General features: G+C 45.1%; 1 protein-coding gene across 2 annotated transcripts in view; it reads right to left on the bottom strand.

Moving 5' to 3' along the window:
• Positions 1-17,884, bottom strand: part of PTPRA (protein tyrosine phosphatase receptor type A) — a 724,758-nt gene that overhangs the window by 664,455 nt on the left and 42,419 nt on the right. The window contains exon 2 of one of the 2 annotated variants that reach the window (XM_078678706.1): positions 13,411-13,503. The exons of the other annotated variant lie outside the window; for it this stretch is intronic. The gene's annotated coding sequence lies outside the window, so the exon portion shown is untranslated. The remainder of the gene's footprint in view (positions 1-13,410; positions 13,504-17,884) is intronic. 2 annotated transcript variants of the gene reach the window in all.

Genomic DNA, 17,884 nt, shown 5'->3' with positions numbered 1-17,884 from the left:
AACCCACCCAAAATTCAATCCATGGAGAAATCAGATATGTTTCTTTCAGTTGTTTCAAAAGTTCTTTAGCTTTATCTTTAAAGGTTTTTGATGATGGCTGTGTCTTTGATTCACTGAAGCCTTCAGAGGAATCATCGAAGTTTATGAAGTAGCCGGATGCAGTTCTGTCAATTGTTCCAATTGTTTCAGGATTACTGTTTCTTGCATTTTCACTTGGTACTTCATTGTAGATTGGTGTGTCTCTGCTAAATGTTTTTATTTGGGTTTCCAGAGGTCTAAGTTCCATTGCCTTGTTGCATAGTCCTTGTTGTTCTTCTGTAGGCGTTTCGAATGTGATTAGCCTCTTTGTTAGGACCTCTGTACTGGTAGCAAACCTTGGTGTTCTGCTACTTATTGGGAGTCCACTTGGCCTACTATTTGTTATCGGCCACATGATTGTGGTTTTACCAGGTCGATGGATACAACTCGGTTCTCCTTTTTACCAGCAAGCGGCGGTAGTACAACTGATCTTGTCCCGTTGACAGACAAGACAGGAACTGCTTTTCTGTAAGAAGGCCCAAATTCCTTCTTTACCGCGATCTTTTCTCTGACTAGATCCCCGACTTTTGGAATCCAGACAGGTCTTGCTGGGACAGGTGGTGGTTCTTCAGTGGTTGTTGGCTGCTGTTTCAACTTTATGTTGCTCAGGTCTTTTCTTGTTTAAGTCCTGCAAAATAGCCAAACGGTCTTTGATATCAAAGCTTTTCTCTTTCACCACTGAAGTCTGACTATCAAGGTCAGAGATCAACATCCTAGTTCCAAATAATAATTCGTACGGACTGAATCCCTTCAGAGAATTTCTTGGCAAGTTATTTAGACTACGTTGGACACTTATTAGATGTTTGACCCACCCAGCTCCCGAACCTAATATCCTTTCCGTTATAGATTGCTTTATGCCTTGGTTTTTTCTTTACACCATCCCGTATCCCTCAGGAAGGAAGTGAGAAGATTCCCGCTGTGCTATGCTCATTTGGCCATGTTTCCCCTCAGGCTGGAGGGCTAGAGTGAAAACAATGGTCAAACGTAGCATGCTCTTAGCGAATATGCCATTTAAACTCGCAAATCTTTGTATAACAGTCCAGACGTCAGCCGAGTGCTGGTGATCTATATTATTAGTGGAAACTAGCCCGTATATGTTAATCGCAAGCCTTGCTTTTTACTCCTGATTTTTCCTGGAGTGAAACGATGAGGTATTACACTGTTTCTCTCCCCACTGCGATTTCTGTTGCAGTTTGGGCAGTTTTTTACAAACATGGTGTGGTGCAGGCTCATGCCTGGCCACCAGTACCTTGAATGTAATTCTTCCAGAGAATCTTTTAGTTTGAGGTGTCTGAGACCCTCGCCCATATGTGCGTCTGCGATTAACAAGTTTCTCCTGTCCATGTTTGGAATCACTCTATCCCCCACTCCAGGGATTCGAGCAAAAGGGACGGAGTTTGCATCGATTATGTATGTATAATTGAGTGGATAGTTGATCGGTAGCGCTGAGCAGTTGCCTTTTGATGACGTTTTCACCGCCAGCACTGTTTCACCGTCAATGTATTTTAATGTACGCTTTTTTCGAACTACGGGAGCCGATTTAGTGGCTGCCGCTGTGGCTGTTTCAGCCAATGAATTCCCTGCAACGTGAACGCCATCACGTTGATGACTCAGTGAGTGTGTCACGTGAGTCTTTGGTAGTTCTTTTTGTAAAAGAGCTATTTGTTCCCAGAGCAATTTCTGCTTTATTGGTGCATCATTGTCATCTTTGTAACCGTTTTGAATCCATGTCTGCAAATCCTGGTTATATGATTTGACGCAGTAATATGAATCAGACACTATAAGTGTCGGGAATTCGCGATCCGCATTATCTAGCGCCATTTTCAATGCTATTATTTCAGTCTGTTGTTCTGACTTAGTTTCTACTGAGTGTGTTTTTGTTAAAAGAGGTCTTAGTTTACCTCCGCGCCACACTTCTTTTGTAATCCCACAGGTCGGGTTGTATGCTTGTTCTCCCCAAACGGGGGGGTTGAGCATGTCCGTCTGTATAAATTACACAGGCGTAATGTCGTAAAGGCAGAATGTCGATTAGCAGAGGGAATGTTCTTACATATTCTAGATTTTTTAATTCCTCTAGTTCTGGATCAAAGTAGTAGTATACTTTATCCCTTGTGATTGAATTCACCCATTGTATCCATTCCGGATTCAATGTTGTTGGTAAATTACACGGTGTTGTTAATGCCTCAAAGGCTGATTCTGCTGTTCTGACTGATGTGTCTACCGTCCGCTTGATCTTTTGCTCTAGCTATTGCGGTTTGAACTGCATGAACAATTTTTTCTTCAATGCTGAATTTCTGTTCAGCTTCTGTGTACAAGTGTGATTTGAATGCAATTGGTACCTTTTCTCCCTCATTAGAGGTCAGGTATGTGAATCCGCATCTTCCTGGGATGACTCGAATCACAAGATTGCGTGTGTTATCACGTGTTTCTAATTTTGCTTTAATTAGCATGTCTGTTTGTAAGGATCTCAGAATTTCTGTGTGTATTTGAGTCCAATTTGTTCTTTTAAAATCTGGTTTTATTAGATCATAAAGGGGTTTGACCCTTTCTGCGTAATTTGCAATGTATGTTCTTCCGAAATTTAGGAAGCCTAGAATTGACTAAGTTTTTTAGTGTTCTAGGTGCTTGGAGTACGGCACATTTTTCTAGAAAATTGTCAGCCAGGCTTTTGCCTTCACTTGATAATTCATATCCTAAGAACAGGACTGTAAGATGGGCAATTCTGGATTTTTTAAAGTTGAATTTGTAACCCTCTGCTGCGAACCAAAGTATTATGGTGTTCACTCTCTTCAAGTGAGTCTCCAAGTCATCATCTGTTAAGTATATGTCGTCGACATAAGATAATGCTTCATCATCATATATTTGTAGTAATTCTGTTACTCTCGCTGAGAATACTCCCGGGCTGTTCTTGTACCCCTGGGCTAACCGACAGAATTGTTTTTGAGTGCCGTTTATTGAGAAAGCAGACAAATATCTGCTCTCTGGTGCTATGTTTTGACAAAAGAATCCATTGGAGATGTCTAATGTTGTTTTGTATTTTTTGCGCACTATGTTATTCATTAGTGCAGCACTATGCGAATTTTGCACTGCAAAAGTTTTGCAACATGAGTTAAGGTGTCGGTAATCCAAAACTAGACGGTATGAATTGTCTGGTTTGGAGACCGGAAACAAAGGGTTGTTCATTTGTGAGGTGCAAGTTTCAATCACCCCCTGGTATTCTAGCTGATCTAGTATTTCTTTTACCTGTTTTTTAGCTTCTTGCTTAATTGGGTACTGCCTTTGTGCAGTAGGTTGTGATTTTAACTGGATTTTGTGAGGAGGAGAGTCCTCATCCCATCCTACGTGATTTTTATATAAAGCAGGAGCTTGAGCTACTGCCCACTTTCTAGCAAGTGTGTATTTTTTATGAATTGGGATATGATTTGAGAAGGCAGGCATGATTATTTCTTCGCCATGAGGGCACTCCCTAACAAACTCTGGTGGCCAGTCTTTCTCAGATAGAAGGATGTCATAGCCCTTGGAGAGATTATCCCAAAATAGTCCCCTTATTTTTCTAGTCTTATCCCCCTCTATACGTAATGTTATTTCGTATATTTTGTGAGGTTTGCTAACTCTGGTGTCTGCAGTTTCCACTTGAAGATATTCATTCGTGTCCACTGTCTCCAGATGATTCATAAGGACTTTGCGAGCCATGCTCACTTCTGCTGCGCTGTCTAGCATTGTCTGAGCCCATTCTCCGTTTTTCAGTTGTGTCCTCAGTATTCTCGGCATTGTTAACTACCTTGATACTGGCTACCTTCTTTTTTGGAAATTGTAATTTATTTTTTAGATGAGCAGGTTCCTTGTCTTTGGACTTGGCGTGCTCCTCTCTTTGTTCTGATCGTCCTCTTCTTTCCGATTTCTGCGAGGAAGTCTGAAAAGATTGAGAGGGACGTGTATCAATGTCTTGATATCTATCAGGCTTCTTTATATTATCCCTATTTCTAAGGTTATATCTTTTCCCAGAGGGGTCACTCTGAGGTGACCTGTGTCTTTGGTTCGGAGATTTTTCTCTTCGCCTAGGAGACCTTCCTCTGGACTGGAATTTCTTTTCTTTAGGATTGGATTGTTTGTTTCCATCCCAGCTCTTTTTTGTGATGTTGAATTATTATTAAAAAATATTTTTCCAGGACTTTCAATCAGTTGTGGTTTTACTGGTATTCCACCTAAACTATCTCTACCTAGTTCTTCATAGGACTTTTCTATGATTCTGGCAATTTCAGCTGGTTGGTCTGCTATATCTGTCTCCTTTAACCTTTGGCGGATCGCCAGGTTTGCTGCTTCTCCCTTTATGTTGGCTAATAATATAGCCGAGACCTGCTTGAAGTCTTTCAGTAATTTCATACCAAGAGTTAAAGCGGGTTCTGGACCATATTCGTCTTGAATTTGTTTTAGCACATCTGGTATTACCGAGATGGATGGAACACCGTGCGTTTTTGTGTAAATGGAAGCAAAGACTGTACCCCAAGTGTCACAGTCCTCAATGTGTGGTGCGATTCCCATTGGAAGACAGATAGTCAGAATCCTGTGTTTTTCTAACGGGGTGGTGTCTGGAAACACCGCCTCGATTTGGGTGATTTTTTGTGCCAACCAGAATGGTATTTGTTCCCGTTTAGCCGGTACTTTACCTAGGCAGGACTGTATGTTCTGTGGTGTAATTTTATTTGTGTTCCCCTGGTGAGGGGTCAGCTGTGGAATTTTAATTGCTGGTTGAATTGTTGAAGTCCGCATCACATACTGGACTAATCGTCTATGTACTTTTATTAGTTGTTTTAGCTGTGTTAAAAGCTTTGGTGCAGGCATTCTTTCGATGTCTGGATGTGGTGTGTATCCGGCTAGGACCGGCCACGTTGCTCCTGGTCTACCTAAAGGACCGAGCCTGGTGATGTGATTATTATGTTTTAGGGCGCCATCAAATAAGAGCAAATGCTCTTGAAATTTGAGTGGTACTTCCACCTCCTCGAAAGGAGTGTAAATATCAGGAGGTTCCTCTATCTTGTAATAGTGGAAGTACTTTGTTACAGCATTTGCTGCTGGAAAATGTATCCATGAATAGTATACCTCTGTCTGCCGATATTCGTGTGCCTCAATTACGAATATGACTGTGCCACCTCTAGGTGTCAGTCCATTTTCTATAAGTTTTAAGGTTATAGATTTCCTTTTGATGACCGGGATGAGTATTATATCCTGGTCTGCTTCTTGCATAGTAGCATCAGCTGCTGCGAGTTCAGTTGCTATTCTAACTGCCTCTCTTTCATCTTCACTGTCCATTTTACCGACAGGAAGGTTATTCTGTTTGTTTGCAGATCAGGTTTCTTATGGAAACAAAGGATTAGATGCACAATATTTTGGAACGGTGTATCCTTCAACGTTGACTAAACCAAGTACCATACATAGGAGTTTCCTCCTGCGAGGTTTGGCGGATATTACCTTTTACCCACTCCAGACGTCTTTGGAGTATTATGGGAAAAAAGGGGTCTGAGTGAGAAAGCACGACTGAGTTACTCTAAATGTCTTACGTTAGTTTTATCGCCCTTCTAAACGCGTTGGGCGCCATGTAGTGTAGTTCCTATCATCCCAATAGGCTCTGCGCATTGGAATAATACCTTCAATAGTATGGGCCTAGACCAGACGTTAACTAGGTCTACTACTGTCGATATTAGACTTAAAGTTTTGGGTTTGCCAGCTTAGCTCAGAGTTCACTAGAAACTCTCGAATGTTCAGGAAAGAATTAACTCCCCTGATTAGACAAGAAGGGATTTAGTTTCTGACAACCATAGAACAGGACAACTTTGCTCTCCCCTAATCAAGAGTGTATCTCGAGAGTCGTGTGAACAAAAGGCAATTTATTTTACTCAGTCAGTACGTGCATTCTTAGTCTCATCAGATTGTAGAGAAAAGGAAGAGACGGGCGTGTTCAATAAAAGATGTTATTTATTGATCAGTCTCTTTTCTCATACAAGAGAAATGGATCGATATTATTGCAATACTTATAGTTAAGTAAAGTGCATACATTAAAAGCAGAAGTATAAAATAATACTGTAAAAACATTTATATGGTTTCTAAGTCATATGAAGGTTTAAAATGATTAAAATATATTACATACACATATACATTTGACTAAACGTACTCAACTGGTGTTTCTAAATACGCCTACCCAGTGTACCTGACCTAAGCCTGATGCGTGGGCGGGAATAGAAAGTTACAGTTTAAGTTAAGTTTGTTTTTGCCAAGTGACTGACTAAAGAATTCTCTGTGAGGGGTTATTCAGTTCTGTACCTGGAAGTTAGGATGAATGAGGGATGGTCTCTCTCTCTCTGGTCTCTATATTCCAGGCTGCCTGCGAGGGCTACCCGGAAGCGCCGGTGCTGGATTTCTCGGCAGGAGAAAGCAGCGCGTCTCGTTCTCAGCGCGTCAGGAAGGCGGGGCTGCGCCAGCGGGGTCTGCTCTGCTCTGGGCTTCGGCAAGTATGGCTGCTCCGTCTCGTCACCACCGCGTGTGTTTGCATAGGGCAATATCGGTAATATTTATACCTTTAAGGTGCCGAGATTGACGTAAGGATGGACATAGATACGTCAATAAGGATGTCATACGACTTGGTCGTTAGCACATTCTTTTGCTGAAGTTCTCGGTGAAATCAAAACAATGGCCGCAGGGTTTTTCCCAGGTTGTCATAGGTTTGATTTGTTATGAGAACTCCGTATGCCTTATCAGGGGCTGGAGGAATATCGCTTGTCTAATTAGATCGCAAGCGTTATGACCTAATCAGATAACACGTTCCTGTGCCGTAGTGTGGCTTCGTCAGATAACGGTATCTGCATCATGGGGGTTTGCTGCCTCATGGGCTGACTGCTAGTTAACTTGTTGGTTTGTTAACCAGAATAGGGTCAGGAATAGGGGGATCGATTCAGAACCTATAGGAATACATCACAGAGTGAGCATTTTGATTTACTTCTTTTTCAGAAAGAAATTGGGAGGGCTCAGGTCTAGAATAGGACGAAGGACTCAGACCTTCAAAATCAAAATCTAGCGCAAAATCTAGCGCAAATAACACCAACGATCTACTTCTGATGCCAGCACACTCTCTATGGCTCCCTTCGGGACTAGAGTTGCTACTTCCTGGAAGAGTAAAGCGATGCGGCTCTCAGTCAGCCTTATGTAAGTGGGGGGCACTGATGGAGAGGTAGTCACGAAGGAGAGGAAGTAGCACCTTCGGACAAAATGGAGAACCCAGCGGTCGGATGTGATGGACTTCCAATGGTGCAGGGGATGGGGTGTTCTTCTTACCACTGTATGCCCATGATAATCAGAGAAAGCTAAACACAAGGAGATGATTGAAAAGTTTCAGCGCTCCGTCAGACACTCAACCTTGAAGCACTCTAGTGCAGAGTGTGCCTTGTCTCCAAAGAAATGGGAGCCATCTAAGGGAATATACATGAGCAAGGCCTAGACATCCCCCTCCAAAGAGACAGTGGGTCTCAACCAGGCGAGGTGCCCAAGGGCCTAAGATGATAAAATCACTCAGACTAGCGAGTCCGTCATATTCAGACGCAGCGTTTGGTGAACTTAGCTGCACTGCATCCCTCCCGTCAGCAGTAGCTTGGGAGAGTATGGCTTTTGCCTTCTCCGAGACCATAGGCAGCACCTATGCAAGTGAGTCTCAGAGCAAATGGGAGTGTAGGCCCAAAAGGCACACGGTTTTCATGGACCGCAGTACCAGGCTAGCATTAGAAAATATCTTTTATCCCCTAGGTATCCAGCCTCTTGAATTCACTGTTCGATGGAGAGGTAAGAAATGTTCTTCAAACCAAAAAGGGGGAGGGAACGGGGGGGTGGGGGAGGGGGGGGGAATGGAAGTTCTGGTCCGTTTGGCTACAATAGAGTAACATCAAATCAAGAGGGAGAATGTACCACTTGTACATGTGGAACCAGGGTCTATTGGTTTACGACTGTTCCTTAAAAAAAAAAAAAAAAATTAAAAAAAAAAACAAAAATCATACGTGCACAGGTTGTGGGCGGTATATCTTGGTTCTCCACCTGTTGGTGATGTGGCAGCATCATCATTACGTTTTTAGCATAAGTATGCAGACCTTCACATGGACGAAAACTAACTGGTATTACAGTAGTGTCCAGAGATGCAAAAAGTGGGTGCAGTGCTTGTGTGGAGTGATTTAAAATTCTCTACATCACCATTTAAAATGATTCTTTAATAGTGTGGTTGTGTGAAAAAATATAAAAACAGTGCTGGTGCGTTTGTAGATCAAGTTACTAATCTTACGCACACTTTGGTTCGTCGATGGTCAACATGTTTCAGCCTCGTTGTCCAAAGGGTTCTAGAGGCTTTATTCAGGACCAAAAAAGGGTGATAGATGTGCGTTGTGGCAACTACGGTAAGTGAATTGTGCACTTACCTATTTAGTAGAAACAGGTCAGGTGAATAGTACCTGCAGCTCATTAGACCCTGTCTCAGGTATCATCAGGGTCCCGGCTGGCTCTCCAGACCTGGTCACACAAGGCTGGGGCCGCGACTTGAGCCATCTCTGGACGTGGATCCATCTTCATTTGATGAGGTAGGAAATGTGCCAATCAAGCAATCAAAAAAATTTGTATAGCGCGCTACTCACCCGTAGGGGTCTCAAGGTGCTGGGGGGGGGGGGGCGGGGGGGGGGGGGGGGAGGAGGCTGGAGTCGCTACTGCTCGAACAGCCAGGTCTTGAGTTGTTTCCTGAAGGAGAGGTGGTCCTGGGTCAGCCGTAGGTGAGTGGGGAGGGAGTTCCATGTCTTGGCTGCCAGGTAGGAGAAGGATCTGCCTCCGATGGTGGATTTCCGAATGCGTGGGACGAGGGCAAGGCTGGCGGAGCGGAGCTGGCGTGTGGGTGTGTAGAAGGTGAGGCAGCTGTTGAGGTACTTCGGGCCCATGTCGTGGAGGGCCTTGTGTGCGTGGGTGAGGAGTCTGAACGTGATCCTCTTGTTGACGGGGAGCCAGTGCAGGTTGGACAGGTGAGCGGAGATGTGGCTGCGGTGAGGGATGTCCAGGATGAGTCGTGCCGCGGCGTTCTGAATGCGCTGGAGTCTTTTCTGGAGTTTGGCTGTGGTTCCGGCGTAGAGGGTGTTCCCGTAGCCCAGACAGCTGGTGACAAGGGCCTGGGTGACCGTCTTCCTGGTTTCGGTGGGGATCCATCGGAAGATCTATCGGAGCATGCGCAGGGTGTTGAAGCAGGCTGATGAGACGGCGTTCACTTGCTTGGTCATGGTGAGGGAGGAGTCCAGGATGAAGCCCAGGTTGCGTGCGTGGTCCATTGGCTTGGGTGCGCTGCCCTGGGAAGGTGGCCACCAGGAGTTGTCCCAGGCAGAGGGGGATGGTCCTAGGATGAGGACTTCCGTCTTGTCTGAGCTGAGTTTCAGGCGGCTGATCTTCATCCATTCTGCGACGTCTTTCAATCCTTCCTGGAGGTTGGCTTTGGCGGTGGTGGGGTCGTTGGTGAGGGAGAGGATCAGCAGGATTTACAGTGGTCCTATTGACAGGAGCCCTTGTGCAGGGCTTGGGCTAGGCCCAGAGTAGAGCATCCTTGAGGGCTTCATTAAACTGGAGAAGCAGTTCAGAAGGGGTGTCTCCTGGCTGAAGCACCTGCGTCAAAACGTTTGTCTTGACAGCCACGAAGGGCAGCTGAAAGCACAGGACATCGGCCACCCTCCTCATCACCATAGCTCCCTACTCGGTCAAATCTTCACACCAGGTGTCCTCTGTGACATCTAGGAGCTGGTATTCATCAGGGTCCAGTGGGCCCTCCCAGTCATTCCCCAATTCCTAATCTATAGGCATAGGGCACATGCTCCAGCCTGGAAAGAATGCCTCCAGTCGCCCATCCAGCTCTGTGTCAGAATCAGGGATTAGATGGGGGAAAGTGCCTCCGGTGTCTGGGACAACGGCAATGGGGCCTGCGTCGGGGAAGGTTAAGGAGGCTTGACCGGCAACCATCCGAATCCATCCAAGGGGCCCGACTGGAGAAGGAGTTGAACCCACTGGCGCAAGTCCAGTAGGGGCCCCTCCCACGCCCACAGAGCTCAAAGGCGCTCCAGCTGGGACAAGCCTGCCTGTTCTCATAAAAGTCACATCGTTGGGTAGCGGTCGCTCCAGCTCCTGGAAAATCAGGGAGGTGCAGAGATGGCCCAGTTGCAGGGTGAACAGCGGAGCCAGACCTCGAATACCAATGCACCCTCATCTCGTGGGACCTCTTCGACTTCTTGTTCTTTTTGTGCTTGAGGGGCTAACCCAAAGGCCTAGAAGACTTGGATTGTGACAATGAGCGCTTGGAGTGGCTCTGACACTCATCCCGGGACCATGCCCTCGACCAAGATCGACAGTGTTGCACGTCAAGCAGCAAGGAGTTTGAGTGACCGCTACCTCAAGGACTTGGGCTGCATGGTGTGACAATTAACTGAAGTCTTGGCATCGTGGTCGAGCTTGAGGCACCAGAGGCAGAGATGGTGGGGGTCTAGTCACCGACATTTGCAGATGACAGACACTTAAAACCAGCTTTTCTCACAGACATCCTGTTCACAATAAGAGAAAATGTCAAAAAGGGTCAAAAAGGGTCAGCCAAAAAGTGACTGGGGGTAGCTCTTTTACAGATCTGCGATGACGGGCGTGGAAAGAAAAGAAAGGCTGTCAGCACCAAGCATGTAACTTCTGCCATGGACACCACCTACCAGTGCAGAGGAAGAGGTGTGGCGCCGCGGCCAGGGCGACTGACGCTGGAATCTGGGGACCACGGTTCGATCCCCGGCTCCGGCGGCAGGTTAGCCCAGCACCATGTGACTCTGGGCAATAGCTCGCTTAATCTTCCCGACGGCCCCCAGCGCCTAGAGACCCTTTACGGGTGATTGTGCGCTTTACAAATGTGGACTTTACTTTACAACAATTTCTAGGTCCATTCTGACGTCTGGGGATAATTCGAATGACGGCAGATTTTCACAATGAAAACTCTGCACAGGGGGAATTTTAATAACATATTACAGAGTGTCAAAGTAGCTATCCAGTGAAATCCAATGTAGGTAACTCCTGTTACACAACGATCCATCACGAACTACGGGGTACTTGGTCCACGAGTCTCGCATCCTAGGCCCACATAGGGGTTCACGGTCCCTTATGATTCTTAGGGTAGAGTACTGGCTGCCATGCCACTATCAGCAGGTGGGAGATCTCTATGCCAGTTCAGATTACAGTTTTGCCTCTTATTGCACATATGCAGCTTCATTATCAGTTGCGCTTGACTAATTATTGCAAAGGCTCAAAGGAGAGACAAAACGGAGAGCCACAGAATGCAGGGTGTCTGCATAACCGCAAAAAAGAAAGGAAAGGAGAGTTATTTAGCAATTGTGTGTAGTGTAGTTCCTATATTCCCAATAAGCTCTGCGCATTTGAATAATATACACTATAGATTTGACATAGGACTGAGGTCAGTAGGTCTCTATCGAGTATACTGAACTTAATTGTGTGTGCCAGCTAACTCAGAGGTCATTAGAAACTTTCGTGTAAACAAGGAGGGATTCATTTCTGACAACCGCATAAGCATGACAACTTTGTTTCCCCTAGAATCGAAACATATCTTCAGCGTCGTGGAAACAATAGATAACTATTTCACTCAGTCAATCTCGCACATGCTTTATTTCTACAGAATTAGTACAGAAATAGAGAGACGGGCGTTTCAATAAAAGGGTTTATTTATAACAGTCTTCTTTCTCATGCAAGAGAGGTGAACTGCTACAATCGTTAGACAGAATGCGAAGTATAATGGTACAGCGTAAACAGTAATATAAAATAATACTGTAATATCACTGTCTGTTGCTATGACATATAAAAATACATACATAAATAACACAAGCTAAAATACTCAACTGGTGCTTCTAAAATACGCCTACCCCAGTGTACCTAACCTAGGTCTAGTACGAGGGAAGAAGTAAGTGCCGTCTTTAGCATAGGTTTAGTTTTTGCCAAGAAATGCCAAAGGATTCTCTAGGTTCTAATCAGCTCCATACCTTAGAATGAGAGAGGTTGGTATTTCTTTCACGGACTCTATTTCTCAACATCCCGCAAGGGGAGTCAGAAACACTGGAGCTGGATTCTCGGCAGGAGGATGACAGCTTCTGGTCAGTGCGTCAGCTGGAGAGTTGGCTTCCTTCGGCACTTCCTGTCGCGAGCTGCATCGTGCAAGTAGGTAGTCGAACTGCACCAAACCACATCGTGCTTTGCCATAGCAAGTGAAGGTATATTTATACCTGAACGGTGTTTAGAAAGGCCAGCTTTGACGGAAAGTTGGGCATATGAACGTCATGAATGAGCCCCTCTGGAATAGATTTTCATGCATGATAAGTTCTTGGAGAAATCAATATTCAAGCAAGGGGAAGTCTCTAACGGCTTAATAGTCTGGTTTTCCAAGAAATCGTTGAGACGTAGATGAACGGATGGAAGTAGCCATGCCTGTATTTGGTCAGCATGGGCTATGCCTAAATAAGGACTGGATTTCTATGCCTATATATGGGCAATGTAAATTGTACCTATATAAGGGCACGAATCGGGAAATTCATTCAGAATTTAAAATCCAACACAACATGTGGAGACTAAAGTGCTTCGAAAGAGAAGGCAGCACTAAAAGTTTAACTGAACTAAGCAATCGATTTTGCAGATGTCTACACCGTGCCAATAATGGCAGATTAAGACAAGTTTACAAAGTAGCATTGGCAAAGCCATTAGATCTCAGCAATGCCAGAGCTATTGCCTTAATGTCAATGTGTTTTAATCTTGTTGTCTAGCAGCACGGCTGAAATTCATGGAAAAAAAGCTGTACAACGCGGCCAACTTGCTTCTGTACATAAAACCATCTTATTTACCTTTATCATACTCCTACATGGCAACATTTTAAAAAGTGAAATGGGGGGGGGGGTTGATACGAAAAATGGGGAGAGGGGGACTGTAGTTTACCAATTGACATCTATTGAAAGAGCGGCATATTAGGTGGCAGACAGCTACAATAAAGACATTTTGGCTTCAATAATAGGGAGGCTCCCACCTGAGTTGGGTCTGTTGCATATTTTACTCACCACAAATGCACTGCAAATTATGTTTAAAACAAAACTTGGGCTGATTGAAGCCTCGTACAGCATGCAAATTAAGGACTTTAGATGTGGTGTGCAACACAAGCACGTAGGTAAAAAAAATTAATCCTTCGTAGGAGGAACTTGTATGTATGCTCATCGAAAGCCATCATATTTACATATTTCAACTTTTGCTTACCTCTAGCCGCGCTCTATCTCTACTAATCAGCCCACAGTAGAGCACCTTGTGCCGATATGCCTTCCAAACCTTCAGGCTTTTGCATGACCCAGTCTACGAAAGAAGGAGCGCATGAGGATGTGCCTGGAACGCATTCTGGTATTCTAGCCAAATCGTCCAATCTCCCCATCCCTAAAAACAGATTGTGACCCAGTGCCATGTAACCGGTGCAAATAAGCGTAAAGCGCTCCTTTCAGGTTCACACTAAATAAGAGTGCAAAAACAGAAAATAAACAAGATCATGGACAAGTGTTGTCAAAACACACAAACTGCTGACTGCTGCCTACTACGTGGAGCGCATATACCAGTAACCGTTGTAACTGAAACCTTTTTAAAGATTTTGTAGCACTGCACCCGCTTAATCACAATTTTGCCACAACTGCTTTTGAAGTGCAAAGTGCAAAACGCCAAAATGGTGCCAGAGTTCCCCCATGCCCATCGTACATCATAAATCCCAATCATTGGAACACGTTAAATAAACAAAAACTGAAAAATATTATAACACAGCAAACTTCTTCTTGGTCTTTGTCTTCTGTGCCAAGAGAACACGTGTTTTACAAGGCAAGATAGCTAACCCCAGTGCAGTTGCAGCAAACTGGGCGGCAACGACCCGGTGCAGCACACAGTTGCTGTGTTTTGAGAGGCTGTTGTACCTCTTTACAATGTCAGTCTGTCCAGAACAAAAAGGCAGGAAGGGCAAGATACTGGTCAACAATGCAGCAATGTGTGGCATAACATCGGGAGTACTTGTGTGCCGCTGAAATGTAATGCCTGCTTCAGCACTGCTGCCCTGGGACCCAAGCAGCCCCTCATCGAGGAACCACCAAACTGTCTGCACTGCACACTGGAAAAGATAAGCCATCCACCCCTGGCACACTAGAAGTGAGGCATGTCTTTTGGCACAGCGCTGTTAATCAGTCCCTCAGCGGACTATTGCGTCCACTGCAGGGGCCTGTGTTCGACCTCATGATCACAGTATCCAATCCCAGCGGGTCCACTCAGCCTTTCATTCTTCAGGTCGATAAAATGGGTACCATTGAGTTGTGCAACAATAAACATTGTTATTCAGCGCCAAGATGCCCAAGGGTGAACATACACTTTACAAATACACGTTATGAATGAGTAATGGCTGCAGAGCATTGAAGCCAAAGAGCTCACCCGAAGCAAGGGGGAGGTCATGGGCACAAGCAGTGTCAGACCAGCACAAGAGCTTAGTCTTCTCCTCGACCCTTTCCCAAATACCCCTCTCCCTCCCAGCTGTCAGCAAGGAGCACAGTGTGCTCTGGGATATAGAGGTGGAGGTAGAGGAGAAGCTGCATTGGAATGCCACACTTTCCTGGACAAAGGAGAGATCGAGAAAATACAACTAATTGTAAACAACATGCCTCGAAAGGTCAGCGCATGCGCTGCCTAGGCAAGACCTAAAAAAGGGGGGAGAGGGTGGGGATCCATCATACAAACCTCCCATCTGAAGGCACATAAAAGTCAAGTCATCCCAGTCCACCACAGCTAGGCTACACAATGCTCTGCCAAACCATATTGAATCCCTCAAAAGTGCAAATTATCATCAATAGCTTGCCGGTTGCCCCCTCTCCTACTTTGCCCTCAGAGGGGGAACGGTTCAACTTCTTTAGGACTTCAGTGGAATTGTCTATTTTTGACACAGCGAGTGTTACTTTGGTAACTCGCTATGGGAAAGAAACCCACTGTTCTACACCAGTGGTTCTTAACCTGTGGCCCACGGACCACAGCCCCCCCCCCCCCCCCCCCCCCGAGGCAAACTCATGGGGGTCAGAGACTGTTTTACAAAATGAAATATCAAAATTAATAAATTATATAGCAAAAAAGCAGCAAGATTGAAAATGTAGAAACTTTCTACAGTCGATTGTGACTTACACAATATTTCAATATTAGAGCATTTGCATGGTGTATGCTTGTTCTTTTATTTGTGTACGGTTTTAATGTTCAAATCATAGAAATCGCTTTGGCGGGTGGCCCTGGCTTCCAATCACTCACTGGGGGTCCCCGGATTCCAGTAATGATTCAGTGGTGGTCCACAGAAGTCAAAAGGTTAAGAAGCACTGTTCTAGACCGCTGCAGCCAGCTCAGCATTCTCACACTGACCCGCTCTGCTTAGCATTCACATTGTTACTAACAGCCAAAGGGCTGTATAGTAACCGCCTGCTCAGCGTTTCCGAGACAACGCGTTCTGGGCACCAGCAATATATTGCACGGTGCTGCAGTCCAGGTTTTATTTCTGTACACCTTGGATCAGGACTTTGAACACATGTTCATCGGCTTGCCCATATAGTAGGTATCAACACATGTACTACCGTGCTGGATTTTACAACTGGATGGGTGTGAATTTTAGTAGACACCTACTACGTTGTGTCCCTGTAACAGCATTAATACGTTATCCTTGCATTTATTTGTTCAGCTGACCTCACGCACGTACAGATTTACAGTTATCTGAGAAGAGGAAGTCACTAAAGAGATCCTACACTGATGCTGGTATAGTATCCAGGGTCACTGAAATAAACTGAACTTCCCTTGCCGGCACCCTTAAGTACACACAGGTGCTATAGTTTGGATTTCAGATATTGCAGTAACAGACTTTTCCCCACTCCCGTGCACAATGACAACAGTTTCTGTTCTTCTGAGATTTCTTGCCTCCCACAGAATTATTCTGTGAGGCTTGTCAATAAAACAGACACAGCATAAGCTATATCACAGGGCCATGAGAACTCGTGTGCCATGAACGCCGTTACAGCAGGATGGGGAATCTAATTATGACAACTTCCAGGTCAGAATACCCTCTGTAGTTCTACTTACATAGACTGCAATCAAAAGGTAGATTTTCATGTCTGGCTTCGCAGCACACCTTTCTCCATGACTTATTGTAACCAAAACTTTACAATCTACAGAGAGTGGACTTCTCACTTCATGCTGCTGGAAGTTGTATCATTCCACCTACTATGAAGTGCTTCCATTTTAATACATGAGGGACTAGGGACTATTTTACGTCTCAGAAGTACACTGGGCTTCACATTTCTGACCTAGGTTCGGGTTATAGAAATAACGCATACATACAGCCGTCCAAAGGTCAACATTTGGAGCAAGAAACCTTTTCCTCGTGTGTCGTACTTGCTAAACAAGGAGTTCCAATATCAAACTCCTGAGCGGTGTCCGCCCCCTCATGAAGTGGTCTGTCGGTAACGTTATAGGAACCCTAGCAGGCTTCTCTATTAACACCTGGTTAAAAAAGAAGGTTCAATGATCAATCGAATGAATGGGGCCTGAAAAAAAAGGACACAGGCTTTCCGGTGACTGGGTCCTTGCTTCTGGGACTTATCCACACTCTTCTTCGAAATAGAGAATGGTTTGCTGCTTTTAGACCCCATCTCATGCCTCAGTGCACCTTAGGCAAGAGCACTGTTCGTGCCTTTTTACACACTCAGCACTGTTCATCTGTTTTAAGTAGTATACGAGTGAATGGGCATACAGTGCGTTTATATTAAGGTGGACAGCACCCAACTAACAGCCACAGTGCCCATTACCCTCTCAGCCTGCATGTTATGTTCCCTTTGAATATTCCTGCATAAGATACCATCAACGTTTCTGCTGCTGAGCACCATCTAGCCCAGGAAATGGCGCGTCTGGACAAGTGTAATGTGATCGAAACTGACCGCCCAAAACACTCAGAGAACTGAACCAGGCTGGCATAGCGTTCATGAAGGTAGGCAGGCAGGCAGGGTCATAGCAACCCTGCACCTATCTAAAGCATCAAAAAACCTTCAAAATACTCAAAAACATAAGAAGGTTGCTAGGGGTGCTTAAATCTGAGGATCCAATGAGACCACTGCTTTGCTCAGTTTCGAACTCGCTTCAATTCAGAAAATTCTTCAAAAAGGGAGTTTGTTATTCATCACAGTTTTCTACTATGTTCCAACCTCAGCAACCATGGGGAGTGACTGAAGAATTCAGGTTTCTTGAACCAGTTCCAGACCTGCCCACTCAAAACAAGTTTCACCACAAGAGTGGGGCTGTGGCCTTGTGCCAAGAAATGCCTAAGAGGCACTACTCCTCCTCCTACTCATCATCTACCAACGCCCACTGCCAAAAACTAAATATAGAAATATGCTTTTTGAAGCAGGCACCGATATCATTCGACATTTTCATACACCTTAATAGACACAGGCTGCTTACATCCTCAAAGAGGAGCTGAAAACCCACTCTACTGTGGTTTATAGCTGGTTCGGTGGAATCTTCTATGTCATTCCTGGTAATACTCTCAAGAAAGCAACTTGTACTCCACATCTGCATGGATGCAATTTAGGGAGGCCATGCGATTTAAGCTGGGCTCGAGCGAGGGTAGACACAATCCACTCACTATTTTTAGGCGGTAGATGCCATCTACCTTGCTACAAAGTTGGCA

The sequence above is a fragment of the Lissotriton helveticus genome, chromosome 2_2 (assembly GCF_964261635.1).
Source record: "Lissotriton helveticus chromosome 2_2, aLisHel1.1, whole genome shotgun sequence".
NCBI classification, from domain to species: domain Eukaryota; kingdom Metazoa; phylum Chordata; class Amphibia; order Caudata; family Salamandridae; genus Lissotriton; species Lissotriton helveticus.
The sequence above is the reverse complement of the archived record's forward strand: the minus strand, read 5'-3'. Positions and strand labels throughout refer to the sequence as shown.